Here is a 26,511-nt window from a genome sequence, read left to right as displayed (position 1 = left end):
GAAATTGACGTTGGTATGAGGGAATCATTTAGCTAGTGTTTTTCCATGACCTTTATCACAACTGATCCTGAAGTTGCAGAAAGATTTTTTTCCTAAAATATAAAATGACCAGGGAAAAAGTTATTGATTAGTTCATTAGGATGGACTATAGCATGTTGTAGAGTGGTGATGGGTGCAGAGTTAGTGAGGAGAAGTAGTATAAGGCAAACTGTGGGCAGATCAAAGTATTTGTTTTGAGTACTTCTGTACACCTCAGTGAGGAGGGCCTTCCCTCTTCAGTGTGTTAGCTCCTGGTGTATTTCTGTTTTGTCTCTGTACTGCTTCCAATTATACCTTACTTTCCATGTCTGACCTTGCTGGTCTGATGATCGCTTTTAGATATTCTGTTGTCCTCTTAAGCCCAGTTTAGCTAAAACATAAAACATAGCTCGCTCTTCTTTTACTCTTGTTGGTAACTGGAAACTTCTCTGCTTGCTTTCATCTAGACTTGTACTTTTGTTGCTGTTCTCATTTTGTGTGAGAAGTGGTGAGGAGGGAAGTAGCGTTTCCTACAGAGGAGAACGGCAGGGTGAAATCTAGCCCAGCTGATACAAAGAGGGGAGAAAAAAAAATGTAAGGGCATCAGGATTTCAACTTGAATAAGCTGTGAAGTATACTGTAAATAGTATTTGTAACAGTGCTTTGTCAAGCACTATCTATGCTTTTTCTCTTGGGTTCTGCTAATTCTTTTAAACATTATAAATCTCTGTCTCTTTTGGCAAATCCTGATCACTCTGCTCTTATATTAACCCCCTCCAAATTTATTCTCTTACAATTCATCCAGAATGTTGTTGATTTTAAAACATATATTTTTTTTCCTAATCCACACTTCTGTTTTGCTTCTCTGAGCTTCTTCCATAGAATCCCTGAACTAGTTCCTGAGATTTTGCATGACTTAACCCATTTCTCAGCTTTTGCCTCCTGTTTCATGGCCTTAAGTTCATTTCAAAGCCTTTTATCTCTCTTCTTGTGGTGCCCACTAATGTTCTGTGGAGCCACATTCAGCTCTTCTAATTACTTCTCTGATATTCTCTTTAATATCCCAATTTAAAACACACTAGATAAAATTTTTTAGCAAATATCACCAGATATAAGACGTTAAATGGTTGTTGGTAAAATGCAACGATGCCAAGAAATGTTCAACTTGAACTAACAATTCAATTTTGTTTACAGAAGCAAGCTGAAAGGTGACAAGGACTGACTTATTCAGAGACAGATCTCTCTGCTGCCCTTGTTCCCCACCCAGGTTAGCTCATGTGTTCATCTCAGCCTTATGTTAGCTGTAAGTGTAATAGAAAGTGTGTGGAATGGCTGCAAAGTTAGATGTCTAGGGTGATCTTAACCACTTAACCTACTCGTTTTTGGTTTTTGTTTTTATCAGCACAGACTCTCAATTCATGTACGGACTGGTATGTTTATACCAACAATTCAAGTGATTATTAAGGGGGCTGTATTATGTCAAATACTGTCTAAAGCTTGCATTCTGTAATAGAAGATTTCACAACACCTGATTACAGTACAAATACACTGCAATAAACTTTTATTGAAATGTTTAACAAACACTTTCACAAAGCTCACAAGCTGAGTGTTTTAGGATATGCTAGAAAGAAAGTCTTTTTTCTCCCAATCCTAAAAGTCTAAAAGTAAGCTTAAAAAGAGCACCTAGAAGTCATGTGAAGAATCAGTTTGCTTTCAGTTATTTTAAGTGCCATATTACTTACCCTAACTGTAATGTGTAATGGAAGTACTCCTTAAACTCTTATTGGAGTACATTAGACTATTATGTTAAAAGTGACTGACTCTGGACTGTGTAGAGGCTGGTTGATATAAGTCTATGGTTTATCCTTGCCTTGCTGCTGTGGCCCAGAGTCTGTCCTGGGACTCTGGGAGGAGGAAGAGGAAGAAGGCTGTGAGACCCACAGTGATGACACCTTTGCCTACCCTGCTGTAGGAATGAGTTTTGACGACAGAAGCAAGTATAAGACAATGCAGTCGTTTCCCTATTCTCTAGTTCCTTACTTTTACTCTTTATTGCTCCATCCTGATTGTGAAACATCAGCTTAATGATAAAGGAGCTATTCATCCAAGGAGGAGCCCTCTTGACCCTCATGTCACTATTCATATGAGCAAAGGTTTGCAACACTGAGCTACATCTTGTTTACTGGGAAGTCTCTTTTACTGGCCCACCACAGTCATCAATAAATTAAATGCTTCCCACTGATAAACCTCAAGGCTGGTGAAAAGAAAGGGAAGAATTTAAAGAGAAGTGAAAATGGTTACTTTAAAAAAAAAAAAAAAGTAGTAAAAAGAAAAAAGAAACTGGCTTAATTTAGGAGAAGCACACAAACTTACTGAGTATAAGAACAAATAATTGAGGTCTTTATTTGAAAAATATACATGACTGTAAACAGGCCTGACAAAGAGCTTTAGGAAACTAAATGTTTAGACTTAGAGCCCAGTGCTGTGAACAAACATTTAGAAGACTTTCAAGGAGAGCTTCTGCTAGGATATACTTGGCACACAGGAGGATTATGCTAAAGGAAATAACCTCAAGTGGCTTAATAGTAGTTTCTCTTCTGATTTTTTTTAAAGCCATGATATCTTCTCCACTTGCAAATACTGACAGGTGCACTTCCAAACTCAAGTTTTCTAAAAAGTTAAGTTTGAAATGCTTTTCATTAGTTCAACATTCAATAATGGGACTAATAGGTTTTCCTCATTGTTTGTAGAGTGATTTGGTCACACGTGTAAAGTTAATGCAGGCATATTTTTAATAATTTTTCCCTTCCCCTCTGTTTTTCGGGAGGTGCACAAATACAATTAGAAAGGTTTCAGGCTTCTAGGGTTTGTTTGTTTGGGCTTTTACTTCCTGATTCCTTCTATCTAAGGTATTGAAGGTGAAGGAAACTAATTGTATACTGCATTTCTTGGTTGAAATGCCAGACAATCTGTCCTCCAAAGACTTTCATATGGGCTGAACGAAGTAAAAATGAGCAGCTACCAGACAAGGGCAAGTGATTGCCAATTAAAATGTTTAACCACAAAGCTGTTAACAGCAGTACCTAATACCTCTTACATGAAAACTTGACAGTATAAGCTAAGGCTTATGCCTGAGAAATAGCTATTGCCAGATGCTTCCAAATGTGTAACTTCAATTCTGCATCCTCTAAGTTCAGCAGCGATGAATGGAGATTAAAATGCAGGACTGCTGCCCACAGTGTATCTGTGGCATCTCAGCCTGTGAGTTATTGCTGCTGCAGCATTAGAAGAGGAAAACTGAGGACAGGCCAGTAGTCCTTCATGCCATAGCTTTTCTCTGTGTACCTCCATGCAAAGTTGTATGTAACCAGGCATGCTTGTCTGTTGTGTTTTGTTTGTCCCTCCAGGCTTTTCCCTGTTTAACCATTACATTGTTTAAACTTTCTTGGAACATAGTTAAACAAACATGATAGTGCATATGCTGCAACTCTCTCTGCTGATGGAGCAATAGCAATCAATCAGAAGTTCTAGTTTTCCTGCTATGGACTTAATCCTTGAGTGCTTCTAGTATGTTGTCCTTCTGTCCTTTTGGGGATGGAATGTTTGTATTACCTGACATGTTACCTTCTGCTGCTAGGTGTGTTTTCTGGCAAGCTCTGCTCTAGAGAGCATGGTGTGCAAGTAGATTTGTTGATTATCAACAGCCTGTTGTCCTAAAAGATCATGAAACCCCTGCTTTGCTTCATACTGTACGTGTTGTTATTGCAAGATGTCTTCTGTACCCAGTGAAAATAGTGTAATGATGACTTCGTGTAGATTTCCATTTTAAAACAATTTGTTGCTTTTGCTATTAATGTTAATTAAACAAAATGAATTGCTGTGCTTTTCTTTGGGTGTTGACCTTCAAAGCAATCACATTTCATGCTGGCACTGCATGTAGATGTTAATGTAGCGGTGTAAAACCAGAACCAAGATTGCAAGTGGCAGTCAATAGTTTGGTTAGCTGGGAAGCAAGAAAGAATGCTACTGCTTGAAATAATATATATGTATAATTATATATATATACACACATATACACATAATAATAATATATATATATAATAAAATTCAACTGAACCAACTATATCCAGAAAGGGCTTTTGAAAGGTTATAAAATCTATTTAGTTTTTATGCCACTGGGATAATCTTTTTGTTCTTATTGTGTTCTGTGTTTCAAAAAGGTCTCATTATGATTTTTTGTTAAAAACTAGAAACCAAATGCTCTAAAGTTTTGTCTGTATCAGCAGGTAGTGCAGCTCAATAAGAGCAGACCCGGAGAACAAAATGTCTGGTGCCATGGACGTGATGATGAGTGTCTGTATTTGCAGGGATTTTTACTTCTTGCTGACTCTTGTATGATCCTATGGATTGAATGCTCACAAGCAAGTAGGTCACATGTATTAGATTTCTTCATGGAGTATATCTTCAGGTCTAGTTTGGTCCAAAATGAGTTCAGCTTATATGCTCTGATCCTGTTCCGCAGTTAGAAGCGTGACATTGATAGGGGACAACTGGGAGTCTTGTGCTCTTGTGTATTGTTCATCTAAATTAAAATACCACTATGCTGCTACAGACATCTTCAGGAGAGCTGTACTTGAAGTCAGATTAAACCCCTAAAAGCATAGCATGCGATATGTACTCCTTGTCTTTACTAGATCTGTTTGTTGAAGGGATGGCATAAGTTTGTAGGCGTAACTTTGTCTTACTTTGTTTCCTGTCTTCTGATTCAGGTTCCTCAACAGCAGGACCTGGTATTATTAGATTCTCTGTAAAACAGTAGGTGCTTTAGCAAGAAACTTCGGACTTGCAGTTTATTTTCTGTTCCCATCCATCTTACTTTATCATGTTTTTATATTAGAGGTCTTAGATATTACAGTATTAATTATGTACTTACCAACATCTTAATTGTAGGCAGGAGAAATCCCTCGCAGGCATGCCTTACCCTAGCGGCTACATTTACAGTCAAATGAGTAAGGAAATTATTATATATTTTTTTTTCTTTTTGTTTGTGTGTGTGTGTGTTGTGTGAGTTCCAGTGGATCAAAGAAACTGTTGGGTGTGAAGTAGCTTCTGAAATGTTTTAAACTTAAGTGTCATACACTGTTTTCTTAGGAAGAAATATGAGTGATGAAAAGGGAGCAAGAAACTAGTAACAAGTGGTATATCATAGTGTCTGCTGAGTCTGAAATCACATTGCATGTTCCTTTTCTACCAACATGGGCACTGGTAGTGTTTCTCATGATTGACCTGCCTTTAATCCTCGCTGTGGAATCAGTTGTTGCTGTACCCATCTGTAGGACTATATTTCTGCCTTAGCAGAAAGGTTGAAGCAGATAGCATTGAGCAAATTGGCAAATACTAAATTGACTTTGTTCTGTGCCAGCATCTTGCAAATGTTGTGTAAGCAATTTCCAGCTGCTCAGAAACAAAACCCAGCAACAACCTCTTTGAGGTTACAACAGGTGCAAATAAAGAAGTCTCAGCTGGACCTATCACAGGTCTCTGAACTCTGACCCTTTTTAATAGCAAAGGTATACGCTCCTTAACAGAAGTTTGGATTCCAGAGGAAGGCCTGAAGTTGTTGGATGATGGTGGCTTACAAGTGACATAGCTAATGGAACCTGAAAGTAATTCTGTGAAGGTCCTGAGGTAGAAATAATAGTCATTTATGGTACAGTATTTTTGGTGGCCTGGCTAAAATGTCAAAGTCATCAGTGATCATAGAGTTACAGAATACTTTGCATTGGAAGGGACCTTAAAGACTATTCAGTTCCAACCCCCTGCCATGGGCAGAGACACTTCCCACCAGACCAGGCTGCCCAAAGCCCCATCCAGCCTGGCCTTGAGCACCTCCAGGGATGGGGCATCCACAGCTTCTCTGGGCAGCCTGTGCCAGTGTCTCACCACCTTCAGAGTAAAGAACTTCTTCCCAATATCTAATCTAAACCTCCCTTTTTTTTACATTAAGGCTGTTCCCCCTTGTCCTATCACTACACCCCTTGACAAAGAGTCCCTCCCCAGCTTTCCTGTAGGTCCCCTTTAGATGCTGTAAGGTCTCCCTTGGAGCCTTCTCTTCTCCAGGCTGAACAACCCCAGCTCCCTCATCCTGTCTCCATAGGTGAGATGCTCCAGCCCTCTGATCATCCTGGTGGCCCTCCTCTGGACTTGTTCAATACATCCATGTCCTTCTGGTGCTGGAGGCCCCAGATCTGGACGCAGGGCTCCAGGTGGGTTCTCATGAGAGCAGAGCAGAGGGGGAGAATCCCCTCCCTTGCCCTGCTGACTACCCTGCTTCTGATGCAGCCCAGGATATAGCTGGCTTTTTGGGCTGCAAGCACACATTTCCAGCTCATGTTGAGCTCCTTATCAACCAACACCCCCAGGGCCTTCTCCTCAGGGCTGCTGTCAATCCAGTCTCTGCCCAGCCTGTATTTATGCTTAGGATTCCGCACCCCAGCTGCAGGACTTTGCACTTGGTCTTGTTGAACTTTCCGAGGTTCTCACAGGCCCACCTCAAGCCTGCTCAGGTCCCTCAGGATGGCATCTCTTCCCTTCAGAGACAAGGATGTCATGACGGACAGCATCAGTGCCCATGCCCAATGTCCATCAGTGCTGTCCATCATGCATTATGCTTTGCATAAGCCCAAGTGGATGATGTCAGTTGCTCTTCCCCTATCCACTAATGCTGTAACGTGATGAGTTCTGTGCATAACTTCCAAGTGCTCCTATTCCCAACCTGCTCTACAGGAGTAAAAAAAAAAAAAAAAAAAAAAAACTCTTTGAAGGAAAGTTGCTCAAGAATCATGTGTGGTCCCTTGCCAGAGACACAGCAGCTCTAAGTATGTTTTCTCTGGCCTTCAAGGGACGTGAGGCTAATTAATCTCCTCCAGGCACCCAAGGAACAGGGAGGTCTTAGTGCTGGTACTGACTTCTTCCACGGCTTCTCTTGCAGCTGTCTGGCTGCAATACTCTGCTACAGATGCAGCTGTTACAGTTACTGCTGAGGAGCTTTGCAGACTGGGGTGCTAATATGCTAAAACCGACTTAAATAGTTGGACTATGATAACTTGCTGGTTAAGTTAGAATTTCAGCCTTCAGGCCTGTGTAAGTGGTGCGTACGTGACTGCAGAGTCATCGAGGGCAATTCTGTAATCAGCGTTCACCTTGGCACAAGGGTTTTTGAAGGGCGTTGGAGTTCATGTTTAGAAATTTACGCTTTCTCCTTGGTATCAGTGCAGTCTGAAAGCTTTTCGCCTCTTTTGAGTGATCACTGCCAATTTGCCCTTTTAGAATAATACTTCCGTGTTTACAACTTATTTTTGGTGGGTTTGGAGGTGGAGGGAAGGGGAAGGAAAGGAAGAAGACGCAACTTTGAATTTGATTCTATCAGAGCAGCTCGGCAGTAGGTAACTGTTGTGTCCCCATGTAATTTACTATGGTGGCACCAGATTTTCAAGGTACTACCTTAGCTGGCTGTATCTGCAGCATAAAGGCAGTTTCTCATGAAGTTTTTACATAGTCTCCACAAGGTCCTAAAGCTGTCAACTTGATGAGTGAAATGAACCTGGATGTCTTTGTTTTACCTCTTAAATCTAAGATAACAGTTCACACTTTGAGCGTGCCTTGGCTTTGTTTGCTCAGCTCTGCTACAGTATAGACAGTTGGTAATTTGGGCAGATGTCCCCACAGCTGTGTTTTTGTTTCGTAGTGAGGATCAAGTAGTTTCACACTGAGTGTCGACTAGGTACTTACAGCTGAATTTTGTGCATCTTAGAAAACTGTCTCACTTATTTAAGGTAACTGAAGTTTTCCTGTGGTTTTGATGGCTTTCTGAGCGTTTTGGATGCTAAGCAGCTTTTAAGCTGGAGGTTTTTCTGCTTAGCAGAGTGCAAGTGTCTCTGCCTCCAGCTTCTGAGGAACTGGTAACAGCTTTCAGTTCTTGGGAAGCTGATCCTCTTCTCGTAATAGAGTAGCAAGAAGATAGCAGGGTGGTTTGGCTTTTGTACATCCCCAGGGTGGGGCAGTTGAGAAATAACAGGGCATAGACTATTTATTACCTCCCTCCCACAGGGCCAAGGTCTTTCCTGCTCCTCGAGCTGCCCTGTCTGCTGACAGGCTGGGGGTGCACCAGGGGCTGGGAGGGGACACAGCCAGGACAGCTGACCCCAACTGACCAAAGGGATGTCCCACACCATGTGGCTCAGTAATAAAAGCAGGGGGAAAGGAGGAGGGGGAGACGTTCAGAGTGATGGCATTTTCTTTCCAAGAAACGATGATGCATGCTGAGCCCTGCTGTTCGAGACGTGGCTGAACACCTGCCTGCCGATGGGAAGTGGCAAATAGATTGCCTGTTTTGTGTTGCTTGTCCACGGAGCTTTTGCTTTACCTAGTAAGCTTTCTTTATCTCAACCCCTGAGTTCTCTCACCTTTACCTTTCCAGGTCTCTTCCCCATCCCATGTGGGCTGAGTGAGCAAGTGGCGGGGTGGTGCTGAGCCGCCAGCTGGGGCTAAACCACAGCAAAGTGACCTGCAAATATATGGGAAACTTTCAATCTGGATGTGTGCAGTTTGGTAGTTTGATAACGGGGGCATGGTGAGTGTGAGGTAGGATTAAAGTTGTACCAAATGAGCAGAATTTTTCTGTGCAGTAATTCTGCTGAAACTGAGTGAATAATGGATACAACTTGTTACATGTAAAATGCAGTAGGTGAAATAGCTGTGTCCTCATTCATTCCAAAGTCACCGATGCCTTGTGTAGATGATGGTTGAAGCTGGGCTTTGTGGGCTCCCATACCTTCTCAGTTCTGCATCATATGAACTCATTTTCTTCTCTGTGTTTTTAGTGGGGAAATTCTCATTTTGGTAATTGTTAGAGCATTTCCCATCTTCCTTTTGATTTCAGTAGTAAGATGTAAAACAGCATTGTAATGACATGGCAAACGTCCTTATCACAGTTAACGAACTAGCTTGCATGATGCTGCCACTGCAAAGTGTAAGCAAAGCTGGCTTGATATTCAGGTAGCTGGGAGTGAAAAATCTAAAAACAGCGTGAAAAAATTTTGTACTGCTAAAGCTCAATTTGAAGACTAATTAATCACCAAGACCTGCTAGCTTAATATTACAGCAAAAACAATTGAGAACTTTCAAGCTAAATTCAAGCTGTGAAACAAGTTTGCTTAAAGATTTTTCAGTTGAAAAACTTTGTTTGTTCAATACACATTATACAGGATATATGTAGTGACTTTTTTGCCATCAGTTTTTGCTCAGGAACTAAATGTGATATTACCTCAAAAAAAATTGATAATCTTTTAGTTCTGTATGTACTCTTTTTTGTTGTTTATTTTGGTTTTGGTCCAAGTTACAGATTGGAGGCTCACATGGGAAGATCCTCTTCTGTGTACATAACAGTGTAGCATTGAACATAATAAAATAGAAAAGACTGCTCCAGTGTACAAGTGGTTTTGATGTTCTGCTATTCCTGCAAAAATAGGTTTTATGTATGCTGTTATAACAGTGTTTAAGAAAAATTCTGATGCCTAGGCAGCTCTTACCAACAAAGTGATGTTATTACCAGTCAAATTCACACCCCCATCGCATGGAACAAGACATGCTCGGGAATTTACTCTGTTACAGGTCTGAGAGTGTCTAGATCAGGCCCTTCCCCTTCAGCACAGTTATCTTAGTTACTGATCACGCTTCTTCATATCCTGCCGTAACTGTGCTGGCAGATCTCTGTATTTATATTTGAAAACATTTGTCCAGAGTAGCCTCTTCTCCTTCCCTTCAATGCTAGATTAGCTCAAGACTGATCTTTGAGATGGATGGGGGGGGTTTGTAGTACATAACCAAATTCTGTTTTAAGTTATGCCATGGATAAAGCTAAATACATAATAACAGAAGTCTCAAAGCAAATATTGTTTCTGTGGCAGTTTCTTTCCCTTGCTACTCCTCTAACATAAACCCATCACCTTGCTATTCTTACAAAGCATCCTGTCCAAGTTGATGTTGGAAGCTTGCCTTACCTCCTCCTGCTGTCTGATGGAATGATACAGGCAGAGAGATCAGTGCGGTTGAGGTTATGTAAAGTTTTTGGTTGACTTAAAACTACCCTGGAAACCTTTTTGTTTGTTTGGCTTAACGAGGTGAGTTAGTAAAGGTTATGCCCCCAAAGAGTTAATGGTCTGCAGTGTTACAGCGCAGCTCTTGCTCCTGTTGTGTAGTTCAGAAGTCCGCTTGATTAAAAAATGACATTATACTTAGTGCTCTGCTCCACCCAAGTCTGATCACTTTTAGTTTTGTTTCATTGAGTTGATGCTGTCAAAGGAAAAATAAGATTTTTATTCTAGCATGTGTATGCTCACTGAAGTGTCAGACTAGCATAAGTTGTTTTACCAGAACCTGCTTTTTTCCTTCTTTTTCCTTAAGATGGACTATTAAATAGGAAATGAGATGTGTGAAGCTACCAGCATTCTCCAGCAGCACCTCTTAGTTTATCTTCACAGAAGCAAGACTTTTAATGTTGTATAGAAATTTGGGGAATGAAATCTAAAAGACTGTAACCTTTTGATCCTAGAAGCTGTTGGGATTTTCTTAACCTGATGGATGTTTTTATACGTGGCTATAAAGAGGGGGGGGGGAAGAGGGATGGTATAATAAGCTTCTTAATGCAATATTACTTTATGCTGCAATTCATTCAATGAGTTGAAAAACATTTTTAGGCAAAATTATCAAGCTTGGATCACCTATGATTGTCTTGTACTAATGAACTATTCTTACACTGAAGGCACTGTGGGAATGAAGCTTCACTCTAAACTCAACTTCCCCTTTTACTTCTTTTGTGAAATATCAAAATTTTTCTGTTGCAATACTGCAGTTTATGCCATTTTATAGGTGGGTAAAATCTGCAGAGACTGATCTGTTTGCTGCTCTAGGTCTTGAGGCCTTGCCTGTAGAAAGAAAATAATAAAAATAAAAAGCAGCACTACAAAGATATGGTCCAACATCTCTCCAGCTAGTAAATTAATCTCCATAAACTGTTCTCATTGACACTAGGATTATTGTTTTGATTTAACCTAAATCTACTTAAATTAATTTCAGCTAAGCAGAAAAACATTATTCTGGAAATTCAGACTGCTGTGTGGGTTAGCATCTATTTATGCAATCGGTAACAGCTCTGTTGCAATAGCCTCATGTAAATGCGGTCTGGTTCTAACCCTGCCTTACACAGGTCACCAACTGGTGTGAGGGATAGATTAAACTCTTGACTCTTCTGCTTCCACTTTCTTATCTGTAAAATGGGGACAACAGCATTTTCCAAAGCCCTTCTAAAGGGGAGTTGGCTCCATCAGTCACCATGTATGTATTCAGATAGGAAGGAAGCCTAATCTGCTATTACTGCTTTCCAGCTTCTTGAAGCAATAGATGCAGTGTAAGAGTTGTTAAATACCTTTTTTTCCAACCAAGGAAAGGAGTGGTATAACCGTATCTGCACAGGAGCCCTCAAAGTTAAACTGTATTAATGAAAGCTATGAAATCCTCTGATATGTTTTATTTCTGAATGACAGTAATCTTCTGAGGCCAAAGAAAAGTTGTGGCACTCAGCATCTGCAGAACAGCTGCAGCTCTCATGCAGCAGTAACCTTTAGTTAATTTGTCTTCAAAACATGTCTATGTGGAACTTGGGAAAGTGAAGAGGAAACAGTTCTATAATTGTATTAATCACAAAAGCAAGGGAATGCTGGTAAAGCAATGAATGTGCTTTTCATCAAAATAGTTTATTAACTAGTTCATTTAAACTGGAATCTAGTCCTGAAATTAATAGTGGGAAAAAAATCCATATGAAATGTCAAACTTTGTAGTCATGATCTTTCAAAGATGCCAGTTGCCTTTTCAAAACTGTCGGTGTTTAAGTCCATTGCACATAAGTGAAAGGGGGATATAAGGTTAAAGAGCACTTAGTTCATTCAAGCATGGGATCTGCAAGTATCACAATTAGGTAAGCTTTAGCATTCAATTCTGCTATGACAAAATCGTTCCAGTTAACTAATTTGCTGAATTATGAGTTTCACTTATTATTTAACTCTGCAGAAAGCCACAAAAGGAAATAACCTTGTTGATCTCTTTCCATTAATATCCCTCACATTGTTTGTCCTATGAATTATGACTTATAGGAAAATTAACTGTCCATGCTATACATGATACACAACCAGGTCTTAAACAGTGCATGCTGTAAAAATATTGACATGCCTCCAAGAGGTTAATATCCCTACAAATTAGAACTTTTTTTCCAGAGGAAACAGTAACACCTAGTTTTACTGCAGAATGAAAGTAAAGAGAGCTCAATTTTTTTTAACGGGCTCTTACCACCTAAGTATCAATATGATTTTATTTGTGCTAAAATAGAAGATATTATGGAACTTGGGTTTATTGCAGGGGAATTCATTCTCTCTCTCATTACAATACGTTGCTCTTAGTCTCATTTTTTCACACATTTGGGCTGGGAGGTCACTATTAAAGAGTGCTGCTAGCTAGTTCTTAATGCAAAAAGAAGGCTAGCAGCAGGATCTGCTGGCTGACTTCTGCACATGAAGGTTGTCTTCTGTAGTTCCTTGGGACTGGCAAATGAAGTCATTTGGACCGTTTAAAACCTGCAAAAGACACGTGAGTCTAAGTTTCTACAATGCTGTGTTTGAGAGGCATTGGTAGTGAGGGGAAACTTTAGCTATTCAACAATAACTGTTCAATTTGCCTAAAAAAAAAAAAAAAAAAATCACCCTGTAACAGCTTAAGACTACCTGATTTCTGACCAAACAGTGGCTTTAAGTTCTTCTTTGCTTTTCTTAGGGACTTGGTTACATGATGCAATCTACAAATGAAAATTGCCGATATAGCCACAAGAGGCTTCACTATTACACACTTAAGGCACGGAAACAGCACGAAATATCTCCAAAGACCTGACTACTCACAGCTTTTCTGTAAAGTCACATGAGCAGCGCTTGTTTGGCCTCGTTCCCCTTGGTAAGGACGAAAAGGCTTGCACTTAGGTCCAGCCTTGTTTGGGCTGAACCTCCTTTTGTGGCCTCATTCTTGAATTTGCTGTGTGAAAACTGAAGCCTCAGACGCTGACATTCCTTTCATTAGAGGTAGTTTGGGAATACAACTGGGAGTTTCCATGAGGACAGAGAAAAAGGCAAAACACAGAACTTGTTGCAGACCATGAAATCAATAAGCGTTATCCAAATCCATGTTGGACCAAGTACAGTAGGTTTCCACAAACACATGTACACAATGTGATTTTTTTTTACAAAAAAAAGTGCTTATATGCCTTTTGACTGAAAATTTCTGAAGCTGGCTATTTTTAAATTACTATTTTGTAAAATAGTTGTTTATAAATGAAAGCTGCAAGGGCAAGCGAAACTCTTGCTTTGCTTTTAATGAAACAAAAAGATGCAGACCTACCCTTCTCCACTTTTCTTTGAGTTGTGCAGTGTTTCCACTGCAGTCCTTGATTAGGCTTCTGTTTACATTATCAGCTGGAATATTTTCATGCAAAATTTGCTTAATCTGAAGAGGACAGCTCTTGTGTTTTGTCCGATAGCAGTGGACGTAACAGCCGGCTGTAAACCTTCAGTAAAGTAGCACTTTGTACAAGTAACAAGTGTGAATTATCACTACAAAATCAGTAATCTTGACTTGTGCTTCTCATAAATGTGATCTCATGATAAGGCTTTACAAAATCAGGGAGGTGTTGTCTTCACCTTGTAGAACCATTAGTGTACCCAGTAAAGGAAACAAGTATTTTATGTTGGTTGGGCCTTATTGAGAAACTTTTAAAGCTTGTTAGATGTCTTCCACAAAAAATATAAATCATGCTGGTGCTGCTAAAGTTTTATTGTTCTGATTATCAGTATGGTTGTTTCTTCCCAAGTAACCTGTTTTACTCTTCAGCTTTTATCTCAGCCTATGCCAGTCCTTGAGAATAAGCTCCTGTATGCCTTTGAACGGTGCCACAGAAAAGGGTGACATTGTTTACTCTTTCTTATAACCTCTGTCTGAAGTACTCCTTTTCTTTGTTACTAAGAGGATGTTACTGTAGGATAATAATACTCTTCCCAACGCGTTGTAATTGTAATAAGGATTTCAAATCTGAAATCTTACCTGCAACACCACATCATAGAAATATTTTCATTAAACATAACCAACCACTGTTAAGCTGGAGCTTGGTTTAGATGAGGAAGTTCATCTACACTACCACGCTTAATGAGTTGATTAAAAACTATTACTTAGGTTGAGAACTTGTTTTAATTTACAGTTTAATTTTGATCATGCTCAATTTATTTTGTTCTTTTACCAACACTGTTTTTCATTTAAATGGCTTTTTTTATTTATTGTCTTACATTCCTGTTTCTGATTTAGTACAAAGACAGCACTGCCATCCCTTCTCAGCTCACATTTCTGCAGTCCAAATTGCTTTGACTGGCCCATACAAGAGTCCCCTCATTCTGTCCCGTCTGCTTCTGCTCCCGTTTCTTGAAGGTGGATGACTAGAAGTGTGCTAATCATGCCAGCAGAGTTTCACCAATGCTCTGCTGAATGACAGTAATACATCAAGGAAAAGGGATTTCAAGCATTTACTTCTTGTTTTTTTCTCTTTATTGATGTGTTTCTGTTTTTGAGATGCCTAAAATGTACGATTGGGTGCCTGAGATGTAATGAAAAACAGGTATTTCTCCTTGCATTTACAGCTCCTGGTATATGTCAGGGAATGGGAAAGGAAAGGCAGAATAAATTGTGGTGGGTGCCTAGAACATCTTAAGTCAGGCTTTTAAAATACCAAATCTTTTTTTTTTTTTTTTGAAAAAGGTTCTTCATTAAGATATATGTTCCTTGAAACTAACAAAATAATACAATTTACTTGTGTACAGTTGGTCAGGACTGTTTGTAGGCCTGTCAAATCAGCCATGCAATAAATATCTGAAAAAGGTGTTTATATATTTAAGGCATGTCAAAGTCTCTAATGTCACCAGATTTACCAGGTGCCCAAGTCCACAGGTAACAGCAAGGATGGCATTGGACCTTTCATTTATAAGGACTGCGATGCTGCCAGGAAACTGGAACTGTGGAAGATATGGCCAGTCTGCCAGCTGACTGCTCTGTCACTATTTCTATGTCATTACTTCTGTGCTTGCAGCACTGCTGGAGCTTATCGCAGCCCATGTTCTACCTGTATAAGACCTTATCTTCTCTAAATAAAATCAATTACAAAACCCATATTGCCTTCAAGGGCAATAAGGTCCAATTTCAAGATATAGAAGTTTTCGAACACTCCTTTTACTTTAGGTTAATTGAAGGAGAGCCTCTGTCCACAGCATAGACTGGAAAAGGAATTTGTACCAACTCGACAAATGTTAAACTGCATTTTGCCAGCCTGCTGTCTCTTGTGGGAGGATGTAATTCAGCCAAATCAGATGACTTTCCAGTGTTTCTCTTCTGTGGGCAAGTGATCATGTTGTGTATGTTTCTGTTAAATCAATGCCCTTTCCTGGAACTACTTTCTCTGTTATTTTGCAGGTACTGTAGAAGTTGGGAAGCCAGGGGTGTTAAGTGGTACATTTATTCCTTGGTCACTTCTTTGTCCCATAAGAGACAATTCTTTTGTCATGTTAGTGGGGATCATTTCCCGGGATATTTTCCATTTCTTTTAACACTCTATTAGTCCTTGTTCCACATGCCAAAGGACAAAAGTTAAAACAAGCGTGCACTTGCATCTTGGGAAGCAACCTGTCCTCAGGCAAGCTCTCTCAATTAGATTTATTACTGAGCTGTAACTTTCCATACAGAGCATAAACTTTGCAAAGCTGGTGCTCACCCTGGTGGGAGTGAAGAGGCGATGGTTCTAGTTACCAGGGTGGCAGTGAAAGATGCTGTTTGACCAGGTAAATAAGGCTCGTTGAGAAGGTAGTGTTGCAGTGCATTACAGGAATACTAAGACTCACTTTTTTCACATAGAAGCAACATAAGGGCTAGCTGTAGGTAGGGCAGAATTCAGTGCAGAGATCAGCATTTACATCTATATTAACTACTGGAATGGTCAGCTCACGAACATCTGGCTTTAATTTGGGGATGGGCAGACAGAGGGAGGAAAGTGGAATATTCAGAAGACCTAATGCTGGCACTATAGAAATGTCCAAGATATTACTTATTTATTTCTGTATCCTGTGAATTTAATCATGCTCATACTTTGTCTAATTTTGATCATCTTTCCAAGCAGAGAGTTGCTGGCACAATTGCTTACCTTCTCTATACCCATGAAATAATGTGGAATTAATTTGACTGTAGACTCACAAATTGTTTCCACTGGACTGTGTCTTGAGGCCTCTGGACTCATAAATACTAGCTACAATTGAATTTTTTATGAGTTTTTCAGGTTCAAGCAAGTACAAAGATGTTCTTTACGTCTCCTCTAAATTCTTGATTTATTGCATGGCCTTCTGATAACAAGCTGAAGCCAGACTAAATCATAAATCTTTTAATTTTACATGTATAAACCTCTTCCCTCTCCCCTCCCTCCCGGTCTCTGACCAATTAGAGCTATTTTTGGTTAATAAATTGAGATTGTTCTTGAAGAGCATGACTTGTTCTGCACAATATGGGTTAATCAATAGATTGCCTTTTCAAAGGATCACTTAATCTGGTTAAATTGTAAGCTAACAAGAAAACAAATGAGCACTTAGAAGAATGAAGTAACAAGTGTCCCTATCTGTGACAAATGTGCATTCTTTACCCTGGTCTTTTTTTCCAGCTAGGTAGGGTGTGGAGTAAGAGAACAGTGGCTTAATATGCTTGTGCCTGCAGTGCTATCTTCACTGAGAACGTCCTTTGCAGGCTGAGAAAATTATTTCCCCTCTTCTCCACACTTTCAGGGCTAGTAGTTTTGGATTTAAAAATGCTTGATGATTGGTCTCTGTTACAAATGTTAGCTTTTTCATACTGTTCTCACACATACGTTGCACTTGCAAGAACGTAAAACAAAATCTAGTGCCCAGATGTAAGTCTGTGCTCTGTTCCCTTTGAGACTCAATCTACCTGAGAACTTCCTGCCTAGTTTAATATGCATAATTGGTGGTGAGTTAAAATAACAATGCTACAGGGGGAGGAAAAACCTGCCATCAGTGCTTGGGAGGAGATGGGGGGGACAACAACTTTCTATTTAGGAGAATAGTTAGAAGGAAGGTCCCTTCTGCAAGGGCAGGATGGATTCTTAGGCCATTACACTAATAAAGGTAGAGACCTGTAACAGTATTATCTCTTAAGATTTATTTCTGATTGCGTTGCATAGAAACACAAGTGCTTTTGAGAAACTCCACTCCTCAAATTCTTGAAAAGTCCAGGAGCCTGTATGCCATAGTGCACTAGCCCATAGGAAAGATGCTCTTGTTTAAACTCTCTCCATACTTGCAGGTTATTCTGGGGCTGGGCAGTGTAAAATTTGAAAAGAACAGCTGACCTGATATAACTTAGGTGCAAGTAGGAATTAATTAGCTTATCTGACAAACTGTCTCTCAGAGAGATCTTAGAATCACAGAATGGTTTGGGGTTGAAAGAACTTTAAAGACCATCTAATACCAACCCCCTGCCATGGGCAGAGACACCTCCCACCAGACCAGGTTGCCCAAAGCCCCATCCAGCCTGGCCTTGAACACCTCCAGGGATGGGGCATCCACAGCTTCTCTGGGCAGCCTGTGCCAGTGCCTCACCACCATCTGAGTAAAGAACTTCTTCCCAATATCTAATCTAAACCTCCCTTCTTTTACATTAAGGCTGTTCCCCCTTGTCCTATCACTACACCCCTTGACAAAAAGTCCCTCCCCAGCTTTCCTGTAGGCCCCCTTTAGGTAGTGGAAGGCTGCTCTAAGGTCTCCCTTGGAGCCTTCTCTTCTCCAGGCTGAACAATCACAGCATCACCGAATCATCTAGGTTGGAAGAGACCTCCAAGATCACCTAGTCCAACCTCTGACCTAACACTAACAAGTCCTCCACTAAACCATATCACTAAGCTCAACATCTAAACGTCTCTTAAAGACCTCCAGGGATGGTAACTGAACCACTTCCCTGGGCAGCCCATTTCAGTGCCTAACAACCCTTTCAGTAAAGAAGTTCTTCCTAATATCCAACCTAAATCTCCCCTGGTGCAACTTTAGCCCATTCCCCCTTGTCCTGTCACCAGGCACGTGGGAGAATAGACCAACCCCCACCTCGCTACAGCCTCCTTTAAGGTACCTGTAGAGAGCGATGAGGTCGCCCCTGAGCCTCCTCTTCTCCAGGCTGAACAACCCCTGCTCCCTCAGCCGCTCCTCGTAAGACTTGTTCTCCAGACCCCTCACCAGCTTCGTCACCCTTCTCTGGACTCTCTCGAGCACGTCCATGTCCTTCTTGTAGCGAGGGGCCCAAAACTGAACACAGTACTCGAGGTGCGGCCTCACCAGAGCCGAGTACAGGGGCACAATTACTTCCCTAGACCTGCTGGCCACACTGCTTCTTAGACAAGCCAGGATGCTGTTGGCCTTCTTGGCCACCTGAGCACACTGCTGGCTCATATTCAGCCAACTATCAACCAACACTCTCAGGTCCTTCTCTGCCAGGCAGCTTTCTAACCACTCATCTCCCACCCCAGCTCCCTTAGCCTGTCTGCATAGGAGAGGTGTTCCAGCCCCTTGATCATCCTGGTGGCCCTCCTTTGGACTTGTTCTAATAGGTTCCTGTTCTTCTTATGCTGAGGTCCAGAGCTGAACGCAAGGATCCAGGTTGGGCCTTACAAGAGCAGAGCAGAGGGGGACAATCCCCTCCTTCACTCTGCTGGCCATGCTGCTTCTGATGCATCTTAATGTTTGCTGTTCAGCAATCCCTGTTTGCTTTGGGATATTTCTGTGTTCTTCCTCAGTTGTGAGCACCTAAATAAACCTCACATGTAGCTTCCTGAGAGTTACACTAAATAGCAACATTTTCTAGCATATCAGTATGTAGGGCTTAGATCGGAGTGCTTTCTAGTCTTCAAGCTTAGTCATTCATGTCCTTTGGAAGGACATACATGTGTTTTTTCTTGTTTGTTTTTTAACAGCAGAGTAATGCAATCACTTAGGTGAGAGTGTTTTCCTTCTGCTAAAGGCCATTTCTGTGTTGTTTTACTTTGTATGCCCATGTTTAGCACTGATCTTCAGGGATCTTATTGCACAGCCTGTTCTGTTTTCTGGCTGATCAGTAGATGTAAAGGAATCAGCAGCTGTAATCCACGGCTCTCCTCATAGCACAGGCTTTCGTTGGAATCTGTCTGGTTTCAAAGTCCAATGCATGACAACATAGCCCACGCTGTGCTTTCTCCAGCTAATAAAACCAGTAAGTCTGCTAAAATAAATGAATTAGTGCTAGGCACACTGAAGTCTAGGAACAGGAGTTTCCCCAGTATTTTCAATAAAGAGTTGTGACAAAACAAACTAATTAGTAAATCAAGAGGGCCCTCTGGGTGTGCTGTATTTTATATTAACAGATGCAAACAATGTTTAGTTTGCTGTCCTGTTATGTAACAGAATTATGCAAAGTGAAAACCAGGCATGTATTTACGTGCATTCTTTAAATGTTGGGCTTAGATGTAGGGACAGCTCTGTATAAAGTGGCATGTGCTGGAGGCTCTATTGGGTAAGAAGAGGTATGCTTAGATGGAAGTCCAAGTTGCTGACAGACCAAAGTTAAGCCTAATGAAGGGAAAGTAATAACTGTAAAGTGTCTTGGATCTGCAACTTGTATGTGCGTAAGGAATCACCATTGCATAAATAGCATGAAACACTGAGAAGCTGCTTCGGTAAACGAAGCATCAACAAGATGAGTTAAACTTTTTCTGCAGAGCAAGTTAAATCTTTTTTTAATAATCCTTTTGGTTAAAATGTGGTACCTACAGTGCATTTGACCTATATATGTAACTTTCTATTTTGTATGCTAAGATACTGGTAGATCATTTAAAATCACCTTTAGCCAATTTAAATAACTTTTATGATTGCCTTGTTTTAAAAACAAACAAACAAACAAAAAAACAGATATGTTGAAGCAAGTAAGAAGAAGAATTAAGGAGAACTTAGTTTTCCTTTCTCTGAAGACATTCTATTTACTGTGTCAGTAGGAGTGTGAAAATACCATCTCGTTCAGGCTTAAATTTTGGCATTGCTGGAAAGAAAACCCTCCCCTCAAGTATGTAAACCCATATTTTGCCAGGATTTTTGTTTTTAAGCTGTAACTTTCAAAAGTGTGCCCTTTGATGGGAACAGTATTTTAAGATTAAACTGTTGATTAAAAAATGCAAAATATGTTTTTACTTGCAACAACACTTAATAAACCATTTTTTAAAGCAGCGTATGACAGAAAGGAGAAAAATTGTGTCCCCTGCTATTTGTAGTTGTTCTACGTAGGAATGTAAACAGTGGAAATAACACTTGCTTTGCAGAGTTTGATTTTATTTTTGTTCTAGCTCAATTCATAGATAAGAGGGAAGGAATCTTGTATGCTAATATTGGTCTCTTTGGCTTTTCAGATGCTGTTAATGTATGCCTTTGCTTAGGTTTATTATTTGCATCTGCCAACGCCAAATGTGAGGGCTGTGTTTTTTATTCTTTTAGAAGTAAGCTGACATTATTCCCTCAATGACTACTTCCCATTGCTTGACTAAATTTCAACTTTTGACTTGTGATAGGTGGCTACTGCCCATAATCACATTATGCTATTAAAAGGTTCCTGTTTCGATGTTGGATCTTACACTCATTAAAATAGACTGTACAAGTGCTAGGATCTGCATGAGTCTGGAGAACCTGGCAACTTTTCATGGAGGACAGCTTGAAAGAAATGCCAAACACAGTAGCTGAATTAACTGAGGATTCACTTAAACGTGCTCAGTTCATCTGGAATCAGACTTGTGCAGTTAAGCAATGTCCTCTTTAACAAATGTGGAATTTTTCTTGTTTTATTCACCCCCATCATCCTTCTCTCATGCAGGTGCTGCTGACTCATATCCTGCACCTTTTGCCCCAACTGCCTTCTAACTCTACTCTCTGCATAGGTCAGTAAAGGACAGTAAAACTTTGACAGGTTAGCAAGACACAAGGGTGTTGCCTGTTAGATCGAGACAATATGGTTCACTTGTCTTTTTTTTCTTTCTACAAAAAAGGTCGCAAACCATTCCCCACAGAAGTGAAGTAGGAAATCCAGGACTCAGCTAAAAGTCTTCTTTTCACATCTGGCATAGTTCTTGTCCTGACAAACATCAAATTCATATTGCAAACGCAGATAATGCTGAGAGGGAAATGAAAGGTCAAGCATCCAAAGTCCTGCTAGTTAGCATAGTCCTGCGTGGACTGTAAAGTGGCTAAGGCAGTCTGAAAGGCTTGTTCTCTTGGCCCTTTCTGTTGGCCCTGGTCATATGCCAGTGTATTTCAGTCAGCTGGGAACTAGGAGTCCAAGTGAGCTATCAGGATAAGCCTGTCCTAAATTAGAGATGGGAGTGGGGAAAAAAAGGATTCTAGGAACTACAGGTCTGTGCTTTCCTGGTGACTTAGAGCTCTTCTGGAGGGGTAGACAGTTACAGCCATGGTTTCCTGTGAACTCCTGAGCTGGGTGGATTACGTACAGAATTTGCCAGATGCCACGTGGTTGGCAGAAATGTGCCAGTCCAACCAAGGTGCTGCTGTTTTGTATTTTGGGCCATAGGGTTTGGTTCCCTTGAAGGTTTTCTTCATATGTCTCCCAGAAGTGATGAGCTTTGGTTTCTCTGTACACAGCAGCCCTCCTAAAGATGACACTGGAAGAGCTGCCATTTGAGCTACCTAGATCAAGTCATTTAACCTTACTTACATGTATTCTCTTGTCTTTCTGCAGCTCTGCCACGTTGTGTCTCTGGCTACCAAAGCGAGCATCGTGGCATAGCAAGGTTTTCGTAGCAGTAGTGCAGCTATCTTTGGAAGCAAAGGCTGGCTTGAAATATTGTAGTTTCAAGAATATATAGGTTAATGTGAAGGTTTTGGAGAATTCAAACAGAAAAATTTCATAAATCATTACATGTATATACCTCATATATCCAGACATGAAAAGTGATTGGGGGAAAAAAGTTTCTCTGAGTCGTACTCATTGGTAAAACCATTAGTTGCATAGTTGGCTTCCCTTCCCCTTTCCTTACCCAAACCCCATGCTGCCAAGAGACTTTAGTGAGGAAAATATTTTCTCCGTGCACTATCCTCCATTCAGTCAGGACACATCAGGGAAGGGGAGGAGGAAGGCAGTTGCCTTGAATCTTTTTTCTTTTATTCCACCGCCCCCCCCCCCGCCCCCCCCAGTACAACTCAAAACAACAGATTATGTGTTTTTTGTTTGTTTGTTTGTTTGTTTTTTTTATTCGTGGCATATTCCTATTTTGACTGTGAATCTACTACTTTTGATCTAGCTGTACGGTACTTACAAATTCAGGCTGTGCCTGTGAAATTGCTTCTGCTGCTTTTAATATGCAAACAGATGTCCAAGTGCAATATGCCAGCAGAGCAGGACATTTCTGGCCATGGTGACTGTGTTGCCTGCCTGCACAAGGGGTCCGATGAAGTTCTTCTGTCAGTCTAGGTCTGACCACACATGGGCGTTTTTTTTTCTCTTGAAAAAGAATACTGATGTAGTGTACTTCTTTTCTCTATTTACATGTAATCCTAAGACAATATTATCTAGGTCAGCCAAACTGTGTAATGTAGATCTGGCCTTGAAGCATAGAAAAAAAAGAGACTTTTAAAAAAATATTGCAAAGATAAACATCAACGACTAAATATGTTTTGATTGCATTTAAAATCTGATTATTGTAAACAGCTGACTGCTACTGTAGCTTTATAGCTCTAGCCAGATAAGCCAGGTAGCTGCAAAAAATGTAGTCAATTTGTTGCCTAAGAAAGGTGTGAAGGTTGCACGATATGGATTTATTTATTTATTTATTCATTTTTAAAGTCATTTAAGAAGTCCAAAGCTCGCTGTTGATTCTGTAAGCCGTGAAAAATATCCATACAGCTTCTTGCACCACTTTATTTTTTCTCAGGTAGCTGGAGGTGATCTCTCAACACGTTTTATACATAGACTGTGAATGTCACCTATACTTCTTTGTTGGTATTATGTAGCATTTAACTGGGCTTTCTGGAGGTTGCTGGATGATCTCTGTGCTAGTTCTGGTTTGTTTATTGGAGTTGTGCCTTTCTTCTGTACCGCATTGCACATTGTAGGTTCCTTTATGGAAGGCTGTTATTAAGGAGACTTCACCAGCACAGAAGTCCAAAAGCAAAGTTGATCAGGACTCTGTTCTGGGAGCCATGGCTAGACTTCTCTCATCTCAGGGTGGGCACTGGCATCTACATATAAGCAGATGTAGCTTTCATTCTGTGTGTGGATCTCCTTCCATTTTTGACTAGCAGAAGAGATCACTCTTCTGCTAAAATGCCATGTGTAAATCAAAGGCAACACAGAAGTGCCGTGATTGCCAGTAGACTTGAATCCTGCTACGTTAGTCTTTTGCTGCTAAATTTGGTTTTAAAACTAAAAAACTGCTTAAAAAGGAACAGCAATATAGAGTTTCATCTGATTATTGTAAATCTAAACCCTATAAACCTGGACAATTTTATTATGCATGGCTAAATTGTCTGTATTATATATACCTGTGATTAAATGACTACTCCACAGTTTCCTGACTTATTCAGATTGTGTAAGATTTGGATGTCAACGTGAAAAATGAGATTGCTGCTGAAGCTTTATGCCTTGTAGGAAGATCATCTTGGTAGATTTGTAGTGCTCAGTGTTTATCTGTGCATTAAATGCTCACACCTAGATGAAGGAAGGTGATTTCACAGTCTTTCGGAAGTGGGGATAAAGACCAGGAGACCTGAAAGGACACATCAGTTGTTGCTTTAATGCTCTGCTTTGGATGCACCAGACAGTTGTGATTGCCGTTGTTGTTGGAAACACATGATAATACTCCTGAGTAGAATGAAAGCCAGCGGTTCTCACGTCGGGCTTAATGGTTCAATCACATCCCCTTTCTTATGGAGAAAAGGGGAATTGTTCATACCACTGAGAGAACTTTAAAGCTACCCTTAGGCTTATGTGTCGGATCTCTAGGGAATGCTTTGAATAACACAGAGGCTTCAGCCTCTTCAAAGGAGACCTGGCACTAAGCAGTATCTGGCTGTTCTTTTTGTATGTAATAGGGTGCCTGTGGGCAGGATCTATTGCTCTAGTATATATAGCCTGATTATTTTTCTGTGTGTTTAGCTCATTTGGCCATAAGCACCCCAGAAGTTCTCTTTTTTCCTATTGCTTATTTTTATCAAATTCAGGCAATCCTTACTAAAGTGTCTAGGATTTCACTCCAAATATAAAATTATGCCTACCTGATATGCAAAATCTGTATCACAGCTTTACTGCAGTCCTTAACTTAATATAACATCACTAACCACACGTGGATCCTCTCACACCTCAACCATTCTGTGATTCTTGCACTGGTACGGAATTGCTTCTGTGCCAAAGACTGCAGGAATAACTGCTAGTACTTGGGGAAGTCGTTTTTTGCTGTAGCAAAGGTAGTCTTATGATCCATCTCTCTCCTGTCTTATTAAGACAGAAAAGTCAAATGCATTCAAACTCATATTCAGATAATTCTGTGTGAACTACAGCTTTAACAACTTGACTGAATTTGAAATATGACTGGGTTTAGATAATGATGAATTAGTTCAAAAATCAGTACTGGTGTCTGAAAATGGTGTATGTACGCTGCCTTCTTTACAATCTCTTTCTTATTAGAGGTGAACATCTTTAACTAAAGGTACCACTCTAAAGAGATTTCAGATCAGAATTTACTTGCAAGTCATATTTTTGTAATGGAGTTGTACAACTGACTTTTAACAGGTTTCACATTTTACTCGGGACTTCTTACTGGATGGAAGCCACCTGCTAAACATGTTTCCTAGAAAGAAGAAAATATTTGTGTATTTCTTCACACATCAAATGGCAGAAGGTGACAGTCCTGTCCCATTTTCCTTTCTTCTGAAGTGTAAGAAGCTGAAGTAAAATGGCACGTTCCATATAGCTACAATAGTGCTCCCTCCTGAGCATGCAGACAGACTCCAATTTGCCAATTCCTTTAGTTTTATACCCTCACATTACTTCTAGAGGGACTAAATGTCATTCTGTTGTGACCGATTTTACCTTGTAGTGCTACCGATCAAATTTCAAACTCACCATGCCTCCTGCTATTACAAAGACCAGAAGACCAAGATGTGTTGGCTGACTATTGCAAACTTTTAAGCCACCATAGAGACTTGCCCTAGCAAATGTTGACAGGCCATTAGGAAGAAAAACAACTTGAAGAAATATATTAGTATGTGGCTTCCCAGTTTGGGGTGACTTTGCTGCTGTTCTGGGCTTGCCCCCAAGCAGAAAACGGCGTAGCAGAATAAACAGAGGTAGGAACGTATTCATATTTCTGTGGGTCAAGGCTGTTTCTTTCTGTTTTCTCTCTGTTCAAGTTGGTTTTGGGAACTTCTCAGTCATGTTGTTACTTGTACAGGGGGATGCAAATGGTATGTTCCCAAAGCATCTGAGATGCTCCTCTCCTTTGCCCGAGACACAGGAGATGTAACAAGTAGTTCTTGTGTGCTCTGGTAAATCTTGAGCAAAGTTGATCATCAGAGAGCCTGTAAAACTGTCACCAAACCCAGGAGACGCACAGAGCTGGAGTGAAGCAGTCCTGGGGTTTGTCTGTTGGGGATGTACCTGCAAATGTGCAAATTGTCTGCTTGATTATATTCAGATGACCTCCTGGTTTCTGCTTGTGGTAATGTTATCAGAAGATGCATTACTTTTATTTGCATCTTAAGAATCGCTCTGCAGTTGCAATGTCTGTTTACTCTCAGCAATAGCTCTAGGGACAAGCGATCTTATTTTCCTTTTTCGCTTGCCAAAGTACAGAATTGGGGTGGTGGGGAGTGACGGAGGAGAGGAGGAGGCTTGACTGATGTGAGGCAAAAGTCATTTGACAGAAAATAAGTTGTTCTTCACTTTTTCCATACTAAACCATCATGAGGTGGGGTCTAAAGAGACATGTAAATTCCGAGTTAGCAAACCATTTTCAGCTTTTGAATTTGGGCATACTTTAAAATGTGTTTTCTAAATGACATCTCTCCGGGCATTGAGAGCACTTAAACAATCTGCTCTCTTCTTCTTCTCCCTCCTCACCCTCTGTTTTTGTATGTGAAGGCCTTTAAAAGTAAATTTTCCGTAGTTTAAGAAGTCCAATGCAGGCAACCCGGGATATTGTGTATCCTAGCTTATGATAATAGAGGTGTCTATGACAGTGCCTAACATTTACCAAGGGGAAAAAAAAAAAAAAAAAGCAAA

General features: G+C 40.4%; 1 protein-coding gene and 1 long non-coding RNA gene across 2 annotated transcripts in view; both read left to right on the top strand.

Moving 5' to 3' along the window:
• The window catches only part of KCNK5 (potassium two pore domain channel subfamily K member 5), a 39,493-nt gene that overhangs the window by 1,790 nt on the left and 11,192 nt on the right, over positions 1-26,511 (top strand). The window lies entirely within an intron of this gene.
• Positions 541-26,511, top strand: LOC310896481. Its single transcript, XR_014581533.1, has 3 exons — positions 541-612; positions 1,213-1,285; positions 4,969-26,511. It is a non-coding gene; the product is annotated as an uncharacterized lncRNA (long non-coding RNA).

Source organism: Anser anser, assembly GCF_964211835.1.
Source record: "Anser anser genome assembly, chromosome: 3".
In the NCBI taxonomy this organism is placed as follows: Eukaryota; Metazoa; Chordata; class Aves; order Anseriformes; family Anatidae; genus Anser; species Anser anser.
Note: the sequence above shows the minus strand (reverse complement) of the source record. Positions and strands in the feature narration are given on the sequence as shown.